We start from the raw sequence: 24,466 nt of genomic DNA, 5'->3' as shown, positions 1-24,466 counted from the left end.
AACATTTACCCACATTAGTCACAGAGTGGTATCTGAGATCACCTAGCTGATACCCATTCTGAGTCACAGACAGATACTATAGTATCTTGGATGGCACGATGTGATAACTATAGGTGCATGTTGACTGCAGGCAACAACTGTATATCGGCTAATCTGTTTCAGTACTTTAGCGCAGGTGTTCCTGTATGTGTGAAAATTTATACTTTCACCTTTGTGTGGTATGATGATTTAGTGTTAATACACTGGGCTTATAAACACAAGTAAAATTTGTAGGAAGATTGTCTGGCTCTAAGTTGTTTTTATTATACCATGTGTTCTAATGAGTGTATTGCCAAAAAGCCACAAGTGTACATCACATCGTAAGCGTGAAAGGGGGTCAATTTATGAATTTACCAGGAAGCCAGTTAGATTTTTAAGCTGAAATCTAACAAACTAGGTTTGCCAATATACAAGAGACTCCAACAAGATAACCCTTGTGATTGAGTCCAGGGAGCATTAGCTTACTAGTTTAATTCTGGGTTCTTTTCAGGTCAATTTATAACTTGAACAATATTTTCAAATCAGGACACTTACCTGTTCTTAACCGATCAACATCTTATTAATTCACCAGAAACACATTAGTATACAATCAACCATTCACCACTCAAGTGTAGACACAATCAATGTCCTAGGTGTGAGCTACATACACAATACAGCCTTGCAAGCAATTATCGCAGACTAGAGTTGCAGCAGTTATATCAAAAATATGGAAACACTTCATGAATTTGCGTGTCATCATTGCACAGGGGCCATGCTAATCTTCTCTGTATCATTCCAATTTTAGTATATATGCCCTGCCAAAGCAAGCAAGGAACAAGGCAAATTACCAAGATTTCGCATTACATGTATTTATGATAATAAATTCTCACTTCCTAACACATTTCTCACACTTCCAAGGATGCACTTGTCTTTAAGGCACTTTGAAGAATGTGGTTAGTACAGTTTGAATGGATTGGTCCAAAAGGGACAAGGTTAGAATATTAAAAGCAATTGCTTAAAACAATTCGTTTCAATCTCTCATGGGACAATTTGCCTTGACTCACAAAAAAAGGAATTAAAATCTAAAAAAATGGTTACAAGAGAGACCTCAAGTTACCAGCAAGATAACCTACAGTTATATATACTATATTAACAAATAGAAGGGGAAATGCAGTCTCCGAGATTAAATCTCACCACTTTTTCTTATCCTTGTAGCATTGGGATGAGGGAGAGTCCTTTCCAGAGTGCTGGTCCAGGCATTGGTCACACTTAGGATTCTTCAGCTTCTTGTGTTGGATTCAGTCAACTCTCTTGAGCATATGGTGACCTCAGTTTTATATACCTTAGGTTCAGGGCTCGTTGGAGGGAGCCACCCTCTGATTCCTATTGGACACATGCCGAGTGCGTGTTCAGGTTTCAGCTTAGTTTCTCTGCTGCTTCCATTGGTATCCAATAGATGGCAATAGTGTATAATTTTCTTTAATCCCCTTCTTATCGGAGGCTTTTTAATTTTAATTCATTTCAAGGATTGTATTTCATTATTACCCTACACTATCAATTGAGATTCCCCTTTAAAACAATTTCTCTTACTATTTCAAAATTATGCACTGGTTTATATCTTTTAACATTCCTCCTTCCTTGTTCCAGACAATTCCTATTGCTTCTAGAGTGCAACAGTTATGTACAATGCAAATTAACAAAATCCCTTATACTCTTCTAAATTTGGACATATTCCACATATTCTTCGATTGTACATAATCATTTCACATTATTTAAGCCTTACATTAGAACAAGAGAGATTTTCCACATATAGAATGATGTAGATCTGACTCACCAGCAAAAAAATGTTCAGCTTCTAATTTGGGGTGAAAGAGATATTATCCCTGGCATATTTGATTTACAAAGAAAACAATATATAGTTTATACTTTGAGGTGAAAACATGTGGTTTGGATTTCTTGGGGTAACAGGCAGTTCAATCTTAAAGTCACATTTCTAGTCTGCTTAATTTGCAGCTTCCCCACCCATCTCTTCAACCATTCAATGTGCAATGGTCCACTTTGCATAGGAAAGCAGGGTGTGACCCTTTCTTGGTAACTTGGGCTTTGGCTACATTGACAAATGAACAACAAAACTTTTGTCATTCAGAGGTGTTAAAAACACACACACACACACACACACACACACACAGACACACACACTCCGAAAGACAAAAGTTTTGTCAACGAAAAACGCTGGTGTGAACAGCGCTTTGTCAGCAGGAGCGCACTCCAGCAGACAAAGCTACCACCACTCATTGGGGGTGGAAGTTTTTGGTCAGCAAGAGAGCTCTCTCCTGCCAACAAACAGCAGTCACACTGTGCACCTTTTAGTGGCACAGCTGCAGCGGCACAAAGCCTCAGAGTTCTTTTTTAGCTAGGTTGGGAGGGAGAAAGATGTTTTATCCATATGCATATTATAAGAGATTTTTGACTAAGTGATTAACAATACTCTTGTTTAGCCATTTTAGTTTGTATACTTTCTGTTCTTGGGGAGAGAAACTCTTGAACTAGGCTAATCTGTGAGTCCTTATACAAAGTGTCTCACATGATATGAACCATTTTCTTATCATCTGTACTTAGGTGGATCCTATTTTGAGATAAACAGACATGGATACTTTTCTAATTTTATTGAGGGCTAGAAGGAATCATTAGTTATGGATCATTCAAGGTATATTTGTTCCATATATCCTTTATGAGATGGTGAAATTGTTATTGTGAGTGATGAGATATGTCTGTGCTCATAAGACACATATCTCAAAATCACTTGTGCATCTGTCATACAATTTGGTATATTTTAGGGTTACCATACGTCTGGATTTTTCCGTACATGTCCGGCTTTTTGGTCCTCAAATCCCCATCCAGGAGGAATTTCCAAAAAGCCGAACATGTCCGGGAAAATAGGGAGGTATGGTAAGGGGACCGCCTCCTCCCCGGGGTTCAACTTTCCCGGCTCCCGCAGCTCTCCCCAGCGCAGCAGCAGCCGGAGCCCGGGAGGAGGCGACTGCAAGCTGGGATGCCGCCGGCCGGCGCCGCTCGGCCAGGGCCGGGGCCGGGCCAGAGCCGCTCGGCCGGGGGTGCTCGGCTGGAACCGGGGCCCGAGCCGAGCCAGAGCCGCTGGGACCGGGGCTGGGGCGGAGTTGGGGCAGGGCCGGGGCCCCTTGGAGTGTCCTCTTTTTCAGGGGCTCCAATATGGTAACCCTAGTATATTTTTACTATTTCAGGTTATTCAATCAAGCAAGTTTCTATTGCTATAAATGGAGAAAAGTTTACCATGACTTTTAAAGTAGTACAGCTAGGTACGCTTGCTAGAATTTAAAGCGGTGATCAAGCTGCAAATACATTAGAAGATGTGGAAGCAATATTGGATTGTTTTTATATTTTATAGCTAAATCTAGTTACATCAGTGTAACAACATTTCTTAGATCTCCACAGAAGGGATATCATTAGATCAACTGTCTGGGGAGATGAACACCATATATGTTTATGAATATACCATGTTAATTAGAAATGATCACATGTATGAAACATATGCATTATACAAACAAACAAACAAGGAACTGATTATTGAGTCAATAATATCACAGCAAACAGCAGCTATTGACTCAGGGTTGTTATACTGCCAAAAAAATTGATAGCTTAACAGGGCAAAAATATGAAACAGATGCTACTGAGAAAAAAGCTGTAAAATTTAATTACTCAATGCAGACACTGAGGAGGAAAGTGTAGTGGGTTTATGAGTTGTAGAATAAATTAATCTTATGACATTTAAAATTCTATTATTTTGGTTTTCTTTGGTATCAACTAATACTTTCGCACATTTGAATGGGAGAGTTAATAATAATACCTTTTACAATACTGTTAAGCATACAAATAAGTTTGTAGACAGTAATAAAACTGTGTTATATTTGCTGCTATGTTCAAGCCTGATGTTCCATTTCCATGATAGCTGTTTAATATTCTACAGGAAATTGAAAAGAAATGGATTTCAAACTGCTATCCCTTATTCAGTTAACTCAATGTTAGAGAAAAAGACATTGAAGAGATGACTAGTAATTAGCCCAGAAAAGGTGTTGATTTAAATAATGCAAGCATAAAAATATATTTCCTATAAATTAGCAGATTGGGAGTTATTTAGAAGGGCTTAGTAGTTCTGCTATAGTAAGGGGTCTGATACCATTTTAATCATATACCTCCCTCACTTTTCAAAGGTTTACAACTTAGCTCATAAAAAAGTCATTCTAGGCTGGATCCAGGTCTAAGAAGGAATAACCAAGCCAAGATCCAATAAGCTTGGATGTTGTGAATTTATATGAATGCAAAGCCATGATGTTTTCAGAAGTTGATCCTGCTGTTGCTCACACAAGACTCATTTTAATAAATGGAAATTTGTGTAAACCAAATTCAAGACAGTGCAGAGTGCAAATAAATAAATAAATATCAGTCCATATTTAAAAGGAAGTAACATGACAGATATTGTGATGTGAAAAACAGCAACTTCTTGTGAGATTAATTATTTTTCCTACTGGAGGCATCACATGAGCTGCAGCTTAGTAGGACCCATCCTACAGAGTAGCCCCATTTATGGCAAAATAGGATTATGGACTGTGACCAGGTAAAATGATTATAAAACATGGAAACTTAGACTAAAAAAACATAATGAGCTAGAGCAGGACCAGCCTTAGGGAAAATAGTGCCCTGGGCGAACTTGTAGTTTGGTGTCCCACCCATCACTCCTAGTCCCCCACAGGCTCCCTGAACTCCCCCCCACCACACACACATCCCCCCCGTCACCTCTGGGCCACTCTGCCTGCAACTAGCGCTTAATTTGTATTGGCAGAAATTAAGCACTGGCTGGGCGGCTGCAGAGCAGTAGCTTCTGGGTGGGGGCCAAGCTCTGACCAGCAGCAGTGCAGAAGTAAGGGTGGCATGGTATATGGTGTATTGCCATCCTTACTTCTGCACTGCTGCTGTGGCTTGTGGTGCCTGGAGCTCGGCTTCACGTTGTCACATGGGGCGGCATTTTGCCAGCGTTCATGGTCCCTCTGGCCACTCCTGGGTCACCAGGAAAAACATTTCAGATTTTGGGGGATGGAGAGCAACTTTAACTGTGATCCCAGGGGTTACTTAGGCACCTGTAAACTCTAGTTTTTTTGCAGATAATAATTTAGGAATTAGCTGACAGGAGCACTGTATCTAATTCCTATATAAAGAAAGAAAAAAAAATACATACAAACTCTAATTAAAGCCCCATTTTAAGTTTATATGTATGTTTAGAACAATCAGGAAACTATAGAAATGATTCCTGAAAGTACAGTCTACAGCAAGATATTCCCAACCAAGCCTTGAGATATCAGTTCTGGTGCTTAAATACAGGCATAAGAAACACAAGTTTGATACTTTGTACATTATCTTTAGTAGAGATAAATAAGAATAAATAGAGAGAGATAGTATGTGTTGGGCGAGTGTGTGAGAGAGAGACAGAGTGTGCATGTTGGGGAAGTGTGTGCGAGAATGTGTGTAAGAGAGACAGTGTGTGTTGGGAGAGTGTGAGAGAGACAGAGTAGGGGTGTGTGAGAGAGAGACAAAGTGTCTATTGGGGCAGTGTGAGAGACAGCTTGTGTATGTGTGCATGAGAGAGAGAAAGTGTGTGTGAGTTGGAGGAGTGTGGGAGATAGCGCGCTGTCACTTTAACCATGACACTTACTTGTGACCCAGAGGCAGCAGTACAGACTCCTGTCCCCCAACCACAGCTCAGAAGAGATGGGCTGGGGACACCCCAATGTCAGCCCTCCCCTATGCAGCAGACAGGAGGTTCCTGGGTGCATCTTGGCCAGGGGCGGCTCCAAACAGGGGTAGGGGGCAGTAGCAGGGGTCCTGGAACTGGGGGGCTGGCTCCATCACTTTTAAAAGCGGAAGGGACAGAGAGGAGTGAGAGAGGTACAGGGTCTTGGGGAAAAGAGGCAGTGTGAGGGCCGGGCTTTGGGGGGAGCCTTGATGATGGGGGACAGAGTAGTGCTGAAGTTTAACACCATTTGAAATACATTACCATTATGATGTCCTACCTCCCTGCTCCCATTTTGTTCACCCATCTGTTACTTGATGCCTTAAACTAAGGGTGTCAACTCTTTGGGATTGATTTTTTGCCATATGTCTGGATAAAATCCAACACAGTGTGGGATGACAGGGTTGGGACATGCAATTGCTACCACAATACAAATTATTAACAATCATATTGTATAATAGAAGATTGATTGCAATTACTAACTTTCTTCATAAAAAGAAACAAGCTACAAAACCAATTTTAAAAACTAGACAGATTCTCACACATTCCTAATCCTTGATAATCCATTTAAGTCAAGCTCTTCTTGCTGTGTTACACATTTAAAAAAAAATGATGATCAGTTTTGAATATTATACTATACTGGGTGTGCTTTGTTGATGTGGTTTTACAGTGCTCTAAACTAGTGATCTTTGTGCTGGTTAATATGACATATAGTATTTTTCTGGTTGATTAGTTGAGAAAATGTTGGCTCACATCTCAATCACTGGAAAAGTTTGTTTCTTCATTGTATATGAATAAGTATTTGGGGTAAATCTAGCCCCTTCTCTTACTGCTGTGAAGAATGTATTAGTGACAAAACCAATGTGCTCCCTTCACAAAGAGGATGGAAACAGAACGGTCAGAGGCAGCATAAGGAGTGCAGGTGGGGGCCAGTTATAGAAGGGCAGGGCAGGGATGAAATGCTTGTTGCTGCACAAGTTGTCCCATTCTTCCCATGGAGGGGCCATATAAAGGCCTGAAAAGCCATTGAGTAAAAAAAAAAAAAACCCTCCTGCCCCATGTTTATCTGCCTTGTGCATGGTCTGAATGCTTAGCCCCTTTCAAATATTGATGCTGGGCAGTAAAGGGAAATTAAATAGGTAACCTTATTTAAGCTTCAGAGTAATGCACCATACCCAGGGACAAGTGAAGTAATCTGAATAGAAAGAAGCACAAGGTTTCATCCCTTCTTTTTCCTGCTTACTGAAACTTGGATGTATTATCTAATGGGGTTGGGACCCTGGTTATGAATAACTCTATATTCACTTGCATTTGCTTATAATTTTCTAAAACACTTAACTTTTAGGGGACTTTTGGGATGCTTGGTTTCAGTTGAAAGTCCAATTTGGGGGGAGAATTTTGGGCAAAACCTTTTCAGCTGAATCTGAATTATGGCGGAGTAGGGAAAAATCCATTTATCCTATTGTAAAACAAAATTCTAGACTCCCTTTTTTCCTCACCAAGAAAACTGCAAAAATGGCAGAAATTGTAGCTCGGCAAATAGATAGTCCTTGATGCTCAATACTTTTGCTGGCCTTCAGGGGAAGATTAAAAAATCATGCTCTATTGTTATCTGCTAAGATTTCAGTAGATACTAATTGTGACAGGATAACTAGTCTCAGTGAGTAGAACTGGGCCCAATGCCTGCTGTTTCAGAGCAGGTGAGCACAATCTAACCAATTAAAGGGGGCTGGGCTACACCTGGGTCTACAAAAGGGCTGCCTGAAGGCAGGAAATAAGAGGTAGAAGGGAGTGACTGGGACAGGCTGGGCCTGAGGAAAGGAAGCTGTAGTGCTCTGGGTCCCTGGAGTAAGGGACTAGGAGCTCCGGGAAGCAGCCCTGGGCTACTTCTCTGGGAAATGAGCAGAGCTGGGAAATTGCCAGGAGCAGGAGTGTCAGAGAGCCCTGGGAGAGTGGCCCTGAAGTGTGAGAGAAATGAATGAGTTAAAAAGACTGATTTCTGTTTGTTTAATTTGCTAGTGTTAAGGGAATAAAGTTTGTTAAAGGCCACTGGGTTTGGCAGTGAGTGTTTGGAAGCTGGGGAGAAGCCCTGCCCTATGACACCAATTAAATCCTGATCTTTCTGGATAGCTTAACAAGCACTGTTGCAGAGACAATTTGCATGAGAGGCATTATACATGTCTATTTATAATGCCCATATTACACACAGCAAGTGTATTCCCCCACCCCAAATAAAACAAAACTGTCGTAACAGTAGGGACCAAAAAAAAAAAAATGTATCCAGTGGCCGATTAGCCATGGAGCTGACAGGGCCTGTGCCCAGGGGCCTCGGCTAATGGCGGGGGGGCTGTGGAAAAATGGGTGCTCCCCCGCAGGAGTACTGGGTAAGGGAGAGCAAGCCCCCCTTGCCCAGACCCCACTGCCCAGCAGGAGCGCTGGGCAGGTGGGGCAGTGCGAGGGAAGTCCCTGTGCCCTGACCCTGGTCTGCCCCAGAAGCACCTGGCAGCAGAGGAGTTCCCAGCACCTGGACCCTGGCTTCAGCCCTGGGACTGGAGAAACTCTAGCTCCCTGCCTCAGGGCTGAGAGAGCTCACTCCCCGCTGTGGCCGTGGGGAGGGGGGAGAAGGGACAGAGCTTCTCTGGTCTTGTGGGTGCAGTGGGGAGGGGAGAAAAGAGAAAATGAGTGGTGGGGCTGCAGTAGGGGGTGCAGAATGGGGCAGATCCTGGGTGGAATGGGGCAGGGCCTCAGGGGAAGGGACAGAATGGTGTGGGGCTGGCAGAAGGGATGGGGAGCCTCCCCAATTGCTCTGGCCCAGGGCCCCACAAAACCTTAATCAGCCTCTGCATGTATCCTGTGAGGTTTTATGGTGTCTTCACGATGCTGACTGATTTCTGTAACACTGTCAATTTTATGGTCCCTCCCAAGCCTGCACTGAGATCTGCATGGACAGACTGCTGTGCCCATATAGCACTGCATGCAGTTCAGTGGGGGTATGCAGAGGTACAGAAGTATGTCATAGTTATTGACTGCGACTAATGTGAGCACTGTGAGTCACCTTGTTAACCCCTTTCCTTTCCGCTGCCTCCAGCCTGAGGAAGTCTTTCTTGTAGTAACTGGCTGTTGACTTCCTGATACCACCAGCCTTTCAGCCACTCAAGCACTCTCCTTTCAGTTATGCCAGCCCTGTCTTCCCTTGCAGGTTAACAATAGGTGCATACCAGTCTCCTAGTCCCTGTGAATTGTTCCCCTGTGTATCCAGCTCCTGACAGGGGCTACTCACAGAAATCCAGGTCCTCTGTCCCTAAAGAAGCAATGTATCCAACTTTATCAGTTTTACCCAGGGCCGGCTCCAGGCACCAGCGAAGGAAGCAGGTGCCTGGGGCAGCCAATAGAAAGGGGCGGCACTCCGTCTGGTATTGGGGCGGCACGTCCAGGTCTTCGACTGCACTTTCGGCGGCTGATCAAGCACTCCGCGGTAGTCTTCGGCGGCAATTCAGCGGCGGGTCCTTCACTCCATCTCTTCTTCTTCGGCGGCACTTTGGCGGGAGCTCAATCATTTTTGGGTTTTTTTTCCAGCCGCTTGGGGCGGCAAAAAAGCTGGAGCTGGCCCTGGTTTTACCTTACACCAGTGCTCCTGTAACATTACACAGCACTTGAGGACTTATAATAAAACAAAAGGAGGTATACATAAGAAAGAAAGGAGAGTTAACTAGAAAGAAGAGTGTGGTGGAAACAAATGGTTACAATACAAAATATAATCATGAAATGCAAAGTTGTGACTACACATAATAGCTATCATTTCTATCTGATAAAGTAGGTTTTCCCTGCAAAAAGTTCATTCTGTTGAAGAGCTGTGTGGCTTCACAGGAACCTGGGTCCATTTTTTACATGAACATCCCTGCTCCCCAACTGTGTCTTCAGTCAAAAGTTGCAGAGGGTCTTTCTACCCTCCCTTGCATCCCACCCCATATATTGAATCAGTGTTTTGTCTTTATTCAGAGAAATGGTGAACCTCTGTCTGTTGTAATGTTATTTTCTTCTTTCTTTTTCCCCCTCCAAATAGTTTGGATTGTTTGCAGTTGTCTTTGTTGGTTTTTTCAGTTATAGTCTTGGGGTGGAACAAGGCTAGACAATGGAGCCTTGCATTGCCTCACTGGCTAACTAGGATAGGGGAACATCTCCCTGCTGCTTGAATTGGCTATTACTAAGGTTAAGATTTTTGTCTCGGTTATTTTTAGTAAAGGTCACGGACAGTCGTGGACAATAAACAAAAATTCACAGGAGCCATGACCTATCTCTGACTTTTACTAAAAATAACAGCTGAATCCGAAGTCACGGACTCCAGGAAAGCTGGAGACCTTCGTGACTAAATTGTATCCTTAGCTATCACTGAGACATATTGTTCCCTGGTGACTAATTTTTTTTATTACTCCAAGTCCATAAAGCATACTTTCAAAGTAAATATATTATTCCTTAAATATTACCAGGGCTGGCACCAGCTTAGCAAGCAGGTGCTTGGGGCGGCCAATTCAAAGGGGCAGCACTCCGTCCGGTATTGGGGCAGCACGTCCGGATCTTCGGTGGAAATTCAGCGGTGGGTCCCTCATTCCCTCTCTTCCTCTTTGAGCTGCCACCGAATTGCCGCCGGAGAGGAAGAGAGGGAGGACCCACCGCCGAACTGCCGGAGAAGAAGCGGCGCGGTTGAGCTGCCGCCGAAGTGCCGCCGCTTGCCCTTATTTTTTTTTTTTTTTTGCCGCTTGGGGCGGCAGAAAAGCTGGAGCCAGCCCTGAATATTACCCATACATACATCTTGCGATTAGTGTGTTATGAGCTTTCTATAGCTACCTTACATGCTACTCATTATGGATAAATACCCTGCAAGACACGTTTGGTGTCCTGAGTTTGTCAGGTCTCAGATGTGTTCGCAAAGAACAGAAGACACTTTGCCAAAGAGCATCTGAATCACAGTGTCACTATCTGTTTCTTTATTACTGCCAATAGGTTGAGAACTGATGATCCAGTCAATTTTTTAAAAATGGTTACAAGTGGGTTTAAGTGCTTTCCCCTACCCTAAGATCACTTGCCAGTTATTGTAGCTTTACAATCACATTTTTCCTCTGTTACTTTTTTTCTCTTTTGTTACATGAAAGACTTGGACAGGTTTTGTATTCCACATCTGATTATATCAAGGAAAGAATGATACCGAGGATGCAGACCATGTTGCCTAATGTAAAAGGAAACAAATGTCAAAAAGGAATATGTATTTTTTCTGTTTCGCTAATGCTAGGTGTAACAATAGTAGAGAAGAAAAAATCAGCTGTAACTTATGTTCACAGTGCCACTTTACATTTTTTTTTGTTTAAGTTTAGAGACTTTGGAATTATTACAAATTATCCATAGTGTATGCCTTTATATTGTGACTAACACAAATACACTACATGTGATTTTTCCTCCTTCCATTGGAATTTAGTGGCTGTCTCACCCTGTCAGATCAAATGGGTTCAGGCTGCTTATTAGCAAGATTTATTTGTATATTAAAGTTTTACCATAATTCTTTTTACCAAGAATTGCTACTTCAAATAAATGTGGTTTAAATAACTGAATGTACAAGTATGGATGTAGAGACACTTGGTATTTCTATCTCAGCTTTATTATGAGCAGCTAAAGGCTGGATTAGCTGTTACTTGCTTATGAATGTAACAACCTGGAATGCAATCAGTTTTTCTAATCTTGTTTCAGGGTATCTTTCAAATGCTCTGCAGGTTATCTAGGTCAGAACAAATATAATACCAAAAACAAGTCAAGTTGGATACTTCTATGGTATTACCACCAAGGCTGAACTTGTCAGGATCTTTCACTTGATATAAGGGCTTGCTGTGCACAGCTGAATTCAGATATTAAATACATCCAGGCTTAAAATAGCGAAGGACATTATGATATATTGTTTCCATTCTGTCACATCACCAGTTATAAAGCTTTGCCAGTGATTAGTATTCAGAACCCTAGTTCATAACTTCTCATAACATATGATCATCAATGCAATTGCATTGCTGTGAATGGTGCAAACATATGTGGTGAAGAAACTTGCCTGCTATGTCCCTTAAGGATCGATTTTTCAGAGGGGGGGAATTATGTGTGTATTGGGGAGGAAGAGATGCATTCCTTTTGTCAAGGAAGGCTTTGCCTGTGTGGTGGGACCTCAAATATGTGACTACTGTGTAGAGGAATGTTAAGGGAATGTCATTACCCAATTTTTGTATTTCATAAACATTTTCAGCTTCTTCTGGAGTTCTGAGCAGGGATGATCCATTAGGATCAGGTAGGCATATCTAACACACTCAGTTTCCCTACTCTTAGAAAATGGAACAATTTCTGAATCCTGATCTTCTCTGATTGTCATCATCTTCTTTGCCTGTTTCTATAAATGGGATATTGAACAGGTATCAATCAATGTTGCTCAGTGCTGAAATATTTAACACATTCAAATCAAATAATCACTGTTTTGTATCTTAAGCAACAAAACCAAATGAGCATTATTAAAGGATTTAACTTTATTGTGTTTATACAGGTGACTTTTTCATGATTGATGTTGCTAACATTAGTTTCCAGGGTATAATAAAACAGGCCTAGAAAATGGCAGCTTCATTAGTTCTATCAGTTATAACATACAGCATAAGAAATAGCAGATGTATGATTTAATTAAAAAGAAGTCCAAAATCTAGTGAAAATTGTTACTTCATAATCCTTCCACATTCTGACATGTCTAATGATTACCTAGCTAATCTCAAATGGATATTATGGAGGTGCCAGTAGTGCCAGATAATGTGTTGAAAACTGCAGAATTCTAATCCAGCCATTTTACAGGGGGGTTTTTAATGGTTGAATTTAACGTCAAAACTTAAAACAGAAACTCATGGGAGGATGACTGATTTTTCTGTATTGTCAAGTATTTACTAATGTTTGCAGACAAAACATTTTAAAATGGTTCCACTTTGAAATTTGGACCTGAGAAGATCTCACCTTTTCTTTGGCTGTTTCTTTGGCTTAACCAGGGGGCGGGGCTTACTCAGGGCCTACTCAGGGAGAACAGGGGTTTAAAAAGCCAGCTCCTAAGCAAGCAGAGGAGCTAGCGAACAGGGAATTTTTGCAAGGGCATTTAGAGAGGGAGTGGGAAAGAGATACACCTGATTAACCTTCTACAAACTTAGGTTAATAAACACCCTCCGTACCTCCACCAACAAACACACAAACAACAAACCAAAAAACAAACAAAACGAAAAATGAAAAGCTGCAGGAGTAAAAAGAATTCAGGCAGAAGTTCTGCACCAGAATGCAGGCTATCCAGTTTGTTGCATTGAATGCAGCATGCATGATTACTTGCCTTGTGGGCGGTCGCATGTGTGTGCATTCAATTCCAGGAACTCATGGCCCTCAGAGACCAAGTATGGGAGACCAGGGTGGCTGAACTAGAGGAGCTAAGGGAACAGAGAGGTACAGAGATGAGACTTTCTGGAACACAATAGAGTAGTCTCATCCCCCAGTCTGACAGCCTCTGTGCTGTTGAGGAGGATGAAAGTATCAAGGAAGGAGAACATCAAATTGGAGCAGAGGGAAACAATCCCATAGTTGGGACCTTCCTTCCAAATGATATCATGATATCCTCTTGCACTGAGGATATTTCTCTGGGGTAGGTAATCCCAGTTACTAAGAAGAGACAGGTACTAGCAATGGGGGATTCAATAATTACAAATATAGATAGCTGGGTTTATGCTGACATGGTGAACCCCATGGTAAATTGCCTGCCAGGTCCGAAGGTGGTAGATCACTCAAGACATCTAGGCAGTGCTGAAGAGGAGATGGCAGTCGTGGTACATGTAGGTACCAATGACATAGGAAAAGGTTTGAGAGGTCCTGGAGGCCAAATTTAGGCTGGTAGGTAAAAGATTGCTCATATGGAGGTCCTGGACTTCAGTCGCTGAAATGCTTGCAGTTCCACTTGTCGGGCCAGAACTGCATGGATGAGACAACGGTGTACAGAGAAGGGGGTTAGGCTTATTAAAAACTGGGGAATCAAAAACCAAAAGGGACCAGATTGCTGTCATGTAAATTTAAAAAGGTTGTAGAGGAATATTTAAACTAAGGGCTGGGGGAAAGCTGACAGGTCTGGAAGAGCACACAGTTCAGACAGAGACATCCCTTAGGGTAGGATCTACTAATGGGGATTCTCTATATCCTAGTAAGGAGGACCGGATGGAAGATGATGAAATACAGGTGGGATCTGATAAGAAACAGTCAAATGAAAGAGTCCCATTATATTACAGAAATCAAACCAAAAGGTTTTGAAATTGTATTTTCTGACCAACTCCTCTTAGCAATTCTGAAAATCAGGCTACTTATTTAAATGCCTTATTGGATCCATGGATGTAACTTCAGAAAAGGGAACTATACAAAAACAAGGAAGCTAGTAAAATGGAAATTAAAAGGTACAGTACTAAAAGTGAAAAGTCAGCAAGCTGCATGGAAACCTTTTAAAAACACCATTATCAAGGCTCACATTAAATGTATACCCCAAAAATAAAAAAATAAGAGCACCCAAAACATGCCACAATGGCTAAACAACAAAGTAAAGTGGTTGGAAGCAAAAAGGGCATCCTTTTAAAAATTGGAAGTTAAAACTTACTGAAGAAAATAGAAAGGAACATAAACTTTGACAAGTCAATTGTCAAAGTGTGATTAGACTGGCGAAAAAAGAATTTAATAAGAGTAACTAGCTAAAGACTCAAAAACTAACAGCAAAATTATTTAAGTACATTAGAAGTGGAAAGACTGTCAAATAATCAGTGGGGCTACTGGACGATCAAGGTGCTAAAAGAGTACTCGAGGAAGGTAAGGTCATTGTGGAGAAGCTAAATGAATTATTTGCATCGGTTTTCACTGCAGAGGGTGTGAGAGACATTCCCACACATGAGCATTCTTCTTAGGTGACAAATCTCAGGAACTGTTGCAGATTGATGTGTCAGAAGAGGTGGTTTTGGAACAAATTGTTAAATTAAACAGTAATAAGTGAGGCTATGATTTAGTCACAGAGGTCACAGATTCCATGACTTTACCAGACCTCCATGACTTCTTGGGGTTCAGCTCTCAACAGCTGGGGCTGGAGCTGAGGCAGGAGCTGCAGCTGAGGCAGGGCACCCCTGCCCCAGGGCTTGTACAGTTATTTTTAGTAAAAGTCATGGACAGGTCACAGGCTCTGTGAATTTTTGTTTGTTGCCCATGACCTGTCCATGACTTTTACTAAAAATAACAGTGACAAAATCTTAGCCTTAGTAATAAGTCACCAGGACCAGATGGTATTCACCCAAGACTTCTGATGTGAAAACTCAAATGTGAATAAGGATAAGGCGATACAGTGTACTTGTACTTTCAGAAATCCTTCGATAAGAACCCTTACCAAACGCTCTTAAGCAAACCAAGCAGTCATGAGATAGGAGGGAAGGTCCTCTCATGGAGCAGTAACTGGTTAAAACACAGGAAATAAAAGTAGGAATAAATGGTCCATTTTAAAAATGGACGGGGTAAATAGTAGTGTCTCGAAGGGACCTGTACTGGGACCACTGCTGTTCAACATATTCATAAATGATCTGGAAAGAAGGGCAAACAGTGAGGTGGCAACATTTGCAGATGATACAAAATTACTCAAGGTAGTTAAGTCCAGAGCAGGCTGTGAAGAGTTACAAAGGACTCTCACTAAATTGGGTGACTGGGCAACAAAATGGCACACGAAATTTAATGTTGATAAATGCAGAGTAATGCACATTGGGAAACATCCCAACTATACATGTAAAATGTTGGGATCTAAATGAGCTGTTAGCACTCAAGAGAAATCTTGGAGTCATTGTGGATAGTTCTCTGAAAACATCTGCTCAATGTGCAGTGGCAGTCAAAAAAAAACAACAACTAACAATCTTATGAATCATTATGAAAGGAATAGATAATAGAAAATATCATATCACTATATAAATCCATGGTATGCCGACACCTTGAATACTGTATGCAGTTCTGGTCACCCCATCTCAAAAAAATGTATTAGAATTGGAAAAGGTACAGAAAAGGGCAACAAAAATGATCAGGGGTATGGAACAGTTTCTTCTCTATGAGGAGAGATTAAGAAGCTTGGGACTACTCAGTTTGGAAAAGAGACAACTAAAAGGTGATATAGAGGTCAATAACATTGTTAATAATGTGGAGAAAGTGAATAAGGAAGTGTTATTTACTCCTTCACATGACACAGGAACCAAAGGTCACTCAATGAAACTAACAGGCAGCGGATTTAAAAACAAACAAAAGGAAGTACTTCACAATACACAATCAACCTGTGGAAGTTGTTGCCAGGGGATCTTGAGAAGGCTAAAACTATAACTGGGGTTCAAGAAAGAACTAGATTAGTTCATGGAAGATAGGTCCATCAATGACTATTAGCCAAGATGGTCCGGAATGCAAATCCATGCTTTCGGTGTCCCTAGCTTATGCTTGCTAGAAGTTGGGTATGGACAGCAAGGGATGGATCACTTGATGGTTGCCTGTTCTGTTCATTCGCTCTGAAGCACCTGGCATTGACCACTGTCAGAAGACAAGATACTGGGCTGGATAAACCGTTGGTCTGACCCAGTATGGCAGTTTGTATAACTTAAACTAGCACATTCTCTACAAATGCCAATATTTATGTCTGCTACACGCACATGTGTGCATGCACGGTTATTGTCATCTCACTTTCCAGATCTTGCACTTAAATAGAAAAGTTTATTTCCTTATTTTTTGTCATTGCCCAGAAAAACCAACAGAAGTGATGATACGTTAACACTACTTTATCTTCTTTGTAGGCTACCACTGCTCCTCCGATAGCTCCCCATCAGCCAGCTCTTTAACCTGTCTGCTTCTATGCCTTCTCCTCATCCATGCCCCTCCCATTCAAGCGGACACAACAAAGTTTGCTTGTGGGAGTCCTGGTTTGACAAACCTCCCATGGTTTGTTTCGTGGAGCTCCCATTTTGCTGAATGAGGGAATGGAGTGGGCCAGCAGAAAGTCTACACATCACTTAGAACCTATTATGGAGGCCTCAGTGGTGGATAGTCTTTGAGCTGGTTCTTTATATAGGGCTATAATATTTATTGAATAAATCATTCTGCATATATTCAGAATGAAGGTGTTTCTGCCCTGCATGATCAGTACCTTGATTTTCTATAAGAAAGAGACTCCTCCTTTAAGGGAGTATAGTATGGATTAGTACATTACTGGGGATGGCTGGACTCCAACCACATCCTCTCCTACCGTGGTGGTGGTGGGAAGGAGAATTCTGGTGTAATGCAATTTTCCAGCCCCTTTGTGTTGTTGATAAGTTCAAAGACGTTGGAGAGGGGACAAGGGTCTGGCCTTGGGGGAGGAGGGGGAGATTCTGTCTTTACAACTATCTTTACTAAATAGTAAAGGACAAAAATTGCCGATGAAAGGCATTTTCACACTTTCAAAGGGCATTACAAACAAGGAAGAACAGGGCAAAACAAGAAAATTATCACAGTGATATTGCAAAGTCCTTTTAAATGTTCTTACTTTTGTTGTTTATGGTGTTTCTAGAAGGTTTCTTACCCATTGTAGGAAGAAAATAATTTTGAGTTTAAATTCAAGGATGGCCTAATCACAGATCCTAACTAGCCACAGATTGTATTTCTTTGGAGGGGGACTATGGAGTATTGGCCATTCTCTTGGGAAATAGTTTTTGATAAGTACAAACCTCTGGCTCAGCCCTGCATTGAGTGTTTTTCACAGACATTACATTTGTGCCCACCTGTACATGCCGCTATATAAAGGAGGAACAATAATATTTGGGGAAACAGTTTCATAATTTATGTATCGCACACTTATCTCAAAGCATATTCATTTTCCAAGGGAAATGGGCCACCCTGTACATTTTATTGCCTTGTACTATTTTCTTAGACAATAGGGCATTTTTAATTATATCTTCCAAAAAAACCTATCATCCCTCCCCCACATTAAACCTCAGCCATACTCAGTGCCTCATAATAGGCTGATGTTAAATGTGGTTTAACGTTTAACTAATTAGGACCAAATCCTGGCTTTTGAAGGAAGTGTGTGTAAATGAAAATTTGAGTAATAATCAGGATTAATCACCCATATCATAGAATCATAGAAGATTAGGGTTGGAAGAGACCTCAAGACGTCATCTAGTCCAACCCCCTGCTCAAAGCAGGACCAACACCAACTAAATCATCCCAGCCAGGGCTTTGTCAAGCTGGGCCTTAAAAAACCTCTAAGGATGGAGATTCCACCACCTCCCTAGGTAACCCATTCCAGTGCTTCACCACCCTCCTTATGAAATAGTTTTTCCTAATATCCAACCTAGACCTCCCCCACTGCAACTTGAGACCATTGCTCCTTCTTCTGTCATCTGCCACCACTGAGAACAGCCTAGCCCCATCTTCTTTGGAAGCCCCCCATCAGGTAGTTGAAGGCTGCTATCAAATCCCCGCTCACTCTTCTTTTCTGAAGACTAAATAAGCCCAGTTCCCTCAGCCTCTCCTCATAAGTCACATGCCCCAGCCCACTAATCATTTTTGTTGCCCTCCTCTGGACTCTCTCCGATTTCTCCATATCCTTTCTGTAGTGGGGGCCCCCAAACTGGATGCAATACTCCATATGTGGCCGCACCAGTGCATAATAGAGGGGAATAATCACTTCCCTTGATTTGCTGGCAATGCTCCTACTAAGGCAGCCCAATATACCATTAGCCTTCTTGGCAACAAGGGCACACTGTTGACTCATATCCAGCTTCTCATCCACTGTAATCCCCATGTCCTTTTCTGCAGAACTGCCACTTAGCCAGTCGGTCCCCAACCTGTAGCAGTGCATGGGATTCTTCTGTCCTAAGTGCAGGACTCTGCACTTGTCCTTGTTGAACCTCATCAGATTTCTTTTGGTCTAATCCTCCAATTTGTGTAGGTCACTCTGGAACCTACCCCTACCCTCCAGCATGTCTACCTCTCCCCCACAGCTTAGTGTCCTGTATGTGAAGCTCCAAATTCTTCTCTTAGTTATGTTGTGGTACATCTGGAGAAGCTTCATTAAAATCAATAATATTACTCTTTATTTATGCCAATGTAAATGAAATAAGAAACTGGTCTTATCTGTTTTGGTGATTGACCCTCTGCCAATTAAACTCAGTGGTAAAATTGCCATTGGCTGAAGCTGGAGCAGGCTTGGGCAATTGTGTATCAATTGTAATAGGCATGTGAGTTGAAGGATTTCTTCCTTGTTGCCCTTCCAAAAGTATTGTTAATTCCCACACACTTCTCCTCTATCTGGGGTCTCCTTGTCTTGTTTTCCATGTACAATATGTCTATGCCTTGTTCCTTTTACACATTAACCTCCTGAATCTCTATCACAGCTGTCCTGCCTCCTTATTGACAACAGCATTTTCTGAAACATAATTGTGTTTGTACAGACAGTGTAGTATAGGATCTCAGCAGATAATTTTTGATATTACTACAGTCTATGATGGTTCTTCCTCAAGAATTTATGTCACAATGGTACCTATCACAAGGCCAGTGATATACCTGGGCCTGCCATAAACAAGCTGATAGTTTCCTAAGGAAAGTGGCAAGAACTGCATCATTGCATCACACCAGTAAAGTTGTGTGACCATATATTTCTCAAGGGACAAAATACCTCTCCTTTAATAAGTGCTATACATTTACATGGCATTAGAGAACTTAGTTCTGATTGGACAATAGTTGATATTAATAGTGTTTAGCCTGTTTGTTTTTCCTTAGGCCAAGTGAGAGTTTATTTGAGTCAGGACCACAGAATTTGTCTCTTCTAAATTAAGTTCAGTAAACATCCAGGCCCAATCTGTGGTGTTTTTTCCCCACAGTATTGCCCACACCACAGGTATTTACTGATCAGAATGCAGAATTTCCTAATATTTTAAAAGAAATGCTGAATCAATTATATTGTAAATGAAGCTTGACTGTTTTCTTGTGCATTTTATTGACTTGTTATAAAATAAGGTTTTGCTTTTAAGAGATATAATTTGAAGATAATAATAATCATTTAGCAAGCGTTCTTTATACAAATCAAGAAGCAGTTTCTGATAAACAAAATAACCAAGAAGCAGGTTAGCAGGCAGCTAGTGGTACATGGTAGATATTCCTTAGGACCCAAACTAGGCTGAATTCCTTGGGAGGAATCGAAACCCTCCTGAGGGGTGTGAGGGGAGAAAAGATTCATGAGGTCCCCCTCAGAGCCTTCAAACTCTTCCATTAGTGGGAGAGGGTTCAGAAGCAGGGTTTGCCCTCCCATGAAAGGACATAGGTGTTGAGTCCTCAAACCCTGCAGATCCTCCAAGAGATATGTAAATCTTCGAGATCCACTAGAGGCTCAAGATGCTATCGATGTGGCACTCAGAACCTCCACGCTGGCACTCCCCGGTGGCAGGAAGCATGGTTCCAATGGAGCCAAACTGAAATGGAATCATACAAGCATCTGCCTCTGGAGTCCCCTTAATGTGCAAGTTTCATTGTAGAAAGGGGCTTTGCACGAAAATTAATACTGCCTGCAGCTATATGCACTTTGTGCACATTCTTGTTGCAGTTGTTTAGGGAAGTGGTCCACAGCTTGGCAATCTGGCTCTGCCTTCCCTTACACAGATCTTGGATTGCACAGATGGTCCCCTTGGAGTTTCAGGAAGGTGCCACAGAGATGGCTGACATCCCTACTCCCCCTTCTGCACTGGTCAAGATCTTATGTGGTGTGGATTGGGGGAACAATCAAATCGCTTTTTATTTAAACAGTAAAGCTGTATGTAGTGGTGTTCTTTGAGAACCAGTGAACAATACCCATCCATGCAAAATTAGAGCAAACATTTGGATTTTAAAACACCAGCCAAGAGGCTAAGGGAGTTACTTGCGCTATTGAGTTTACATGTAGTGGGATCACAGGTTAATATTGGCAGGATCCTGCTACAAGGAAGTCTGAAGCAGATGATGTTCTGAGCGCCAAGTTAAGAGGTCTTGGGCTGGGGAACAAAGGAGAAAGGGGAGAGAAAAAGTGATAGCTCAGTGGTTTGAGCATTAGCCTGCAAAACCCAGGGTTGTAAGCTCAATCCTTGAGGGGTCCACTTAGGGATCTGGGGCAAAATCAGTACTTGGTCCTGCTAGTGAAAGCAGGGGGCTGGACTCAATGACCTTTCAGGGTCCCTTCCAGTTCTATTAGATAGGTATATCTCCATATATTATATTAACTTTCTCAGCTTGTGTTGATTTGAATAGGCAGCCAGAGACAAATCAAAGGTGGCTGTTCTGCAAAGTTTGAAAATGAAGTTATTTCAAAGAAATCTAACTTGTATGAGATCATTAACAAATTACATATGAGTACATCTTTTATTCTGAAGGAAAACTGGCAAATCATGTTTCATTTACATCTCATTCATATTGCATCAGGAAACTAGTGGAAATTATATAATTTGCTCACTTTAAAAGTCTTTGTGGAGGTTCAGTTAGATTAACTGAGCTACTATATAATTCACTTTTTAATATGCTTTTACATTTCTAATACAACTTTCAGTTGAGTGTCTTGAGGATTTAATTTAGACAATATGACAAGTACTATATATTAATTAAACATTCTTATTAAGATTTAACAGCTTTGTCTAAGGATGCATCTAGCAGCTAATGCAATTATCTCAAAAGTACTTAACTAGTAATGAATGTGTTATTAGACTGGTGTTTTTAATAGATTAAAGTTATATGATGTTTAATTATAAACCTGGAATATGTTTTTCAAAAATACCATGAGTAGAGGGCATAAGATATGTACATTATTAACTGTAAAGACACCCTGGCCTCCAAATACACACACTTAACTCTAGTTTTAATTAAAATGTGGTCACCCTGCTCAAAATATCTGTTTCCCATGTCTTTGAGCCTTATCTGTTGTATTTACTGTCCTCCTGTTTGAACTGCAGAGCTAATACGGCTATAGAAGACTATCAATAATCTATTTTGCCACATGCATATTTAACAAAGTTGTGCAATAAATTCTAATTGTGGAATCTTTAGAACTGCTGGTGTTGACATAAAAGGTAGAAAGAATGCATATTTTCAGATTTCAGGTGGCTGTTTTTTTCAGAGCTGGCTGTTAAAGCTCAAAATAAGATTTTTTCTAAACTGAATAAATATTATTTCTCAGTTACTCAAAATTAAAGGTGGTATCACATGATTCTACTTTACAGTTGCTTTTCTACTCTGCCTGTGCCTCCCCAGCTAGATAGAGGGTCAGCCACAGGGCCCAGGTTGCCCAGTCCCATCCCGCGCCCAGGGCCACCCGCTCAAAGGTGCCCAAAAAGGCGTTGTGGTCATCTGCCAGGGCCATCTTACAAAGGCTGAGGCCCAGATGCCCTCTCCCCCTGCAGGACTCACCAGCTTCTGCAGGAGCAGCTGCTGCACCCTTGATTGCTCTTTAATAAAGTCCTGTAAAGCCCATTGCTGCTCCGCCTGCCACACGAGTAGGGCTTGCCTCTCCACATGGTGGGACTGCTAGAATGTAGTGCTTTCTGCATCTCTCCATGTTGTTTCTACATGAACTGCATTTTAATCCACTTAGAACAAGACCTCATGTTCCAATGTTAGGGACCATGCTGTCAGTTACACTGATTCTATTACTGACTCTAATATTGACTTGCTTTTTGTCCTTGGTCAAGTCACTTAATCACTTGTTTTTGTTTCCCATTTGTAAAATGGAGATAGTGATGCTAGGCATGCAAAACTGTACATATCTATGCTGCTACATCTCACTCATTAATACTAAAGAAGTTGTTGAGTGTCACTGTAGCAGGGTGCTGGTGCAAAAGTACCTAATTACCCCTGCTCAGCCAGCTCCAATCAAGAGAAATAGATTGGGGTTGGTGAAACAGACCTGATGCCTGGCATGGGGATTGGCTCCATCTGCAGACCTGACAAGCCAGCAGTTACAAGAGCTGTGGGCTGACTGCAGGAAAAGAGGGAACTAACCCTGTAAGCCTTGTATATAGCTCAACACTGGTGGTGGGAGAACTGTGTGTGTGTAAATAAAGCCACGGGTGCTGCATAACTGGAAACCTCTCTGCACTTTATTGGGACAGCCAGTGGGCTCAGGAAGAGGGGTAGGGCAGGGAACCTGTCAGTCACCATGCTGTATTTTCAATTCAAGCTTTTTGTGGTTTTCATGTAAAGGTCAAATTATAGTGGACCCACTATAGTTACATGTCATTGAGGTGCAGGCCCTGGGGAAGCAAGTGGGGGGCTCTGCAACCACTCCGTTCCCTTTGATTTAAATGTTTTACTTAGGCTATATTGCCAACCCTATGTGACAAAAAACTGAATGGGGCCTCCAAAAATTAAAAAAAAAAAAAGATGGGTTCTTTTTAATTTGCCTTTTCCTTTGGGTCTTTTGGGTGCATTTATTTGATCATTTCAAAGTGTTCCCCACCCCTGCAGTCATGAGGACTAGAAACTTGTTTTAAATGAAATCTGAAATGCTTATAGATCCTTGTGATTCCAGCAGTTGAGATGTTGGAATCTCAACTTTGGGGAGACACAGCTTTGGGGAGAATGAAGGTGATGTTGGGGGTGGGGTAGTGCTACTGAGATTTCCCTTTTATTGACACATACAGTAAAGGTATTATCACATAACTGCAATATTTTGAACATTGTGTGTGCTCTTTATTTCATTAATTAACTCACAACATTTCCTACTGTCATTATAAAGCAGGTCTTTAAGGATTTTTTTCCCCATTAATGCTAACCTAGTGTGAATGGGATGGGAGTAGATTTGATGGATGGGAATCTTTCTGAAGCGCTGAAATATTGGGGCGGATTGTGATCTTACTCTAACGTGACTCAAGATTAGATTAGAGGTCTTCTGCAAAAGATTTTATTTAAGGGTTTATTCCTTTTTTGTTTCCTTATGACGTACAAGAAGGGCTTGAATGTATGTTTCAAATAGTTTTTCTGTTTGTTATTTAAAAATAACAAGTATGTAAAGTCTGGTCTTCCCTGATTCTGTTGTACAAAAACTGTGTGACTTGACCTACATCGAAATAGAACACTCAGTCTGAAATAAGTGTCCACACAAAGATTTGCAGTAAAATAACTTTTATTTAGTTATTTTGCTGACACTGTAGAAACACAGTGAGTTCCAGCTAAAGTGTCACTAACTCCACTGCACTTTAAACTAATCAGATGACTCTGAAATGCTCTTATTTCTCCTAAAAGTAGTTCCTCCTCCCCATGTGGGTCAGGTTTGAGGCATGCTGGCAGGGCAGTCTGTGTGGGGAATCTTGCCCTGTAGTTAAATCAGCATTAAGCCCAACATCTTTCACCAGAACTAAATCATAAAATACACCATTAAGAAAACGTGTGGGTTACATGTAAAATTATGTATGTAATGGATGCTCCTGGTTGGGTTCTTACCAGTGGGATTGAACCTGGAACTTCTCTAAAAGTCTAAAAGTCACAACCTCTACTGTATAAGCCATAAGACATAGATCTGTTAGTTTACAGACAGTATCAAATTCA

General features: G+C 41.4%; 1 non-coding gene across 1 annotated transcript; it reads right to left on the bottom strand.

Annotated features, from left to right (window-relative positions):
- Positions 1-740: 740 nt before the first annotated feature.
- On the bottom strand, positions 741-845 carry LOC135875327 (U6 spliceosomal RNA). The gene has a single exon (XR_010561206.1). It is a non-coding gene; the product is annotated as a U6 spliceosomal RNA (small nuclear RNA).
- Between the last annotated feature and the right edge of the window lie 23,621 nt (positions 846-24,466).

Source organism: Emys orbicularis, chromosome 2 (assembly GCF_028017835.1).
Source record: "Emys orbicularis isolate rEmyOrb1 chromosome 2, rEmyOrb1.hap1, whole genome shotgun sequence".
Classification (NCBI taxonomy): Eukaryota; Metazoa; Chordata; order Testudines; family Emydidae; genus Emys; species Emys orbicularis.
Note: the sequence above shows the minus strand (reverse complement) of the source record. Positions and strands in the feature narration are given on the sequence as shown.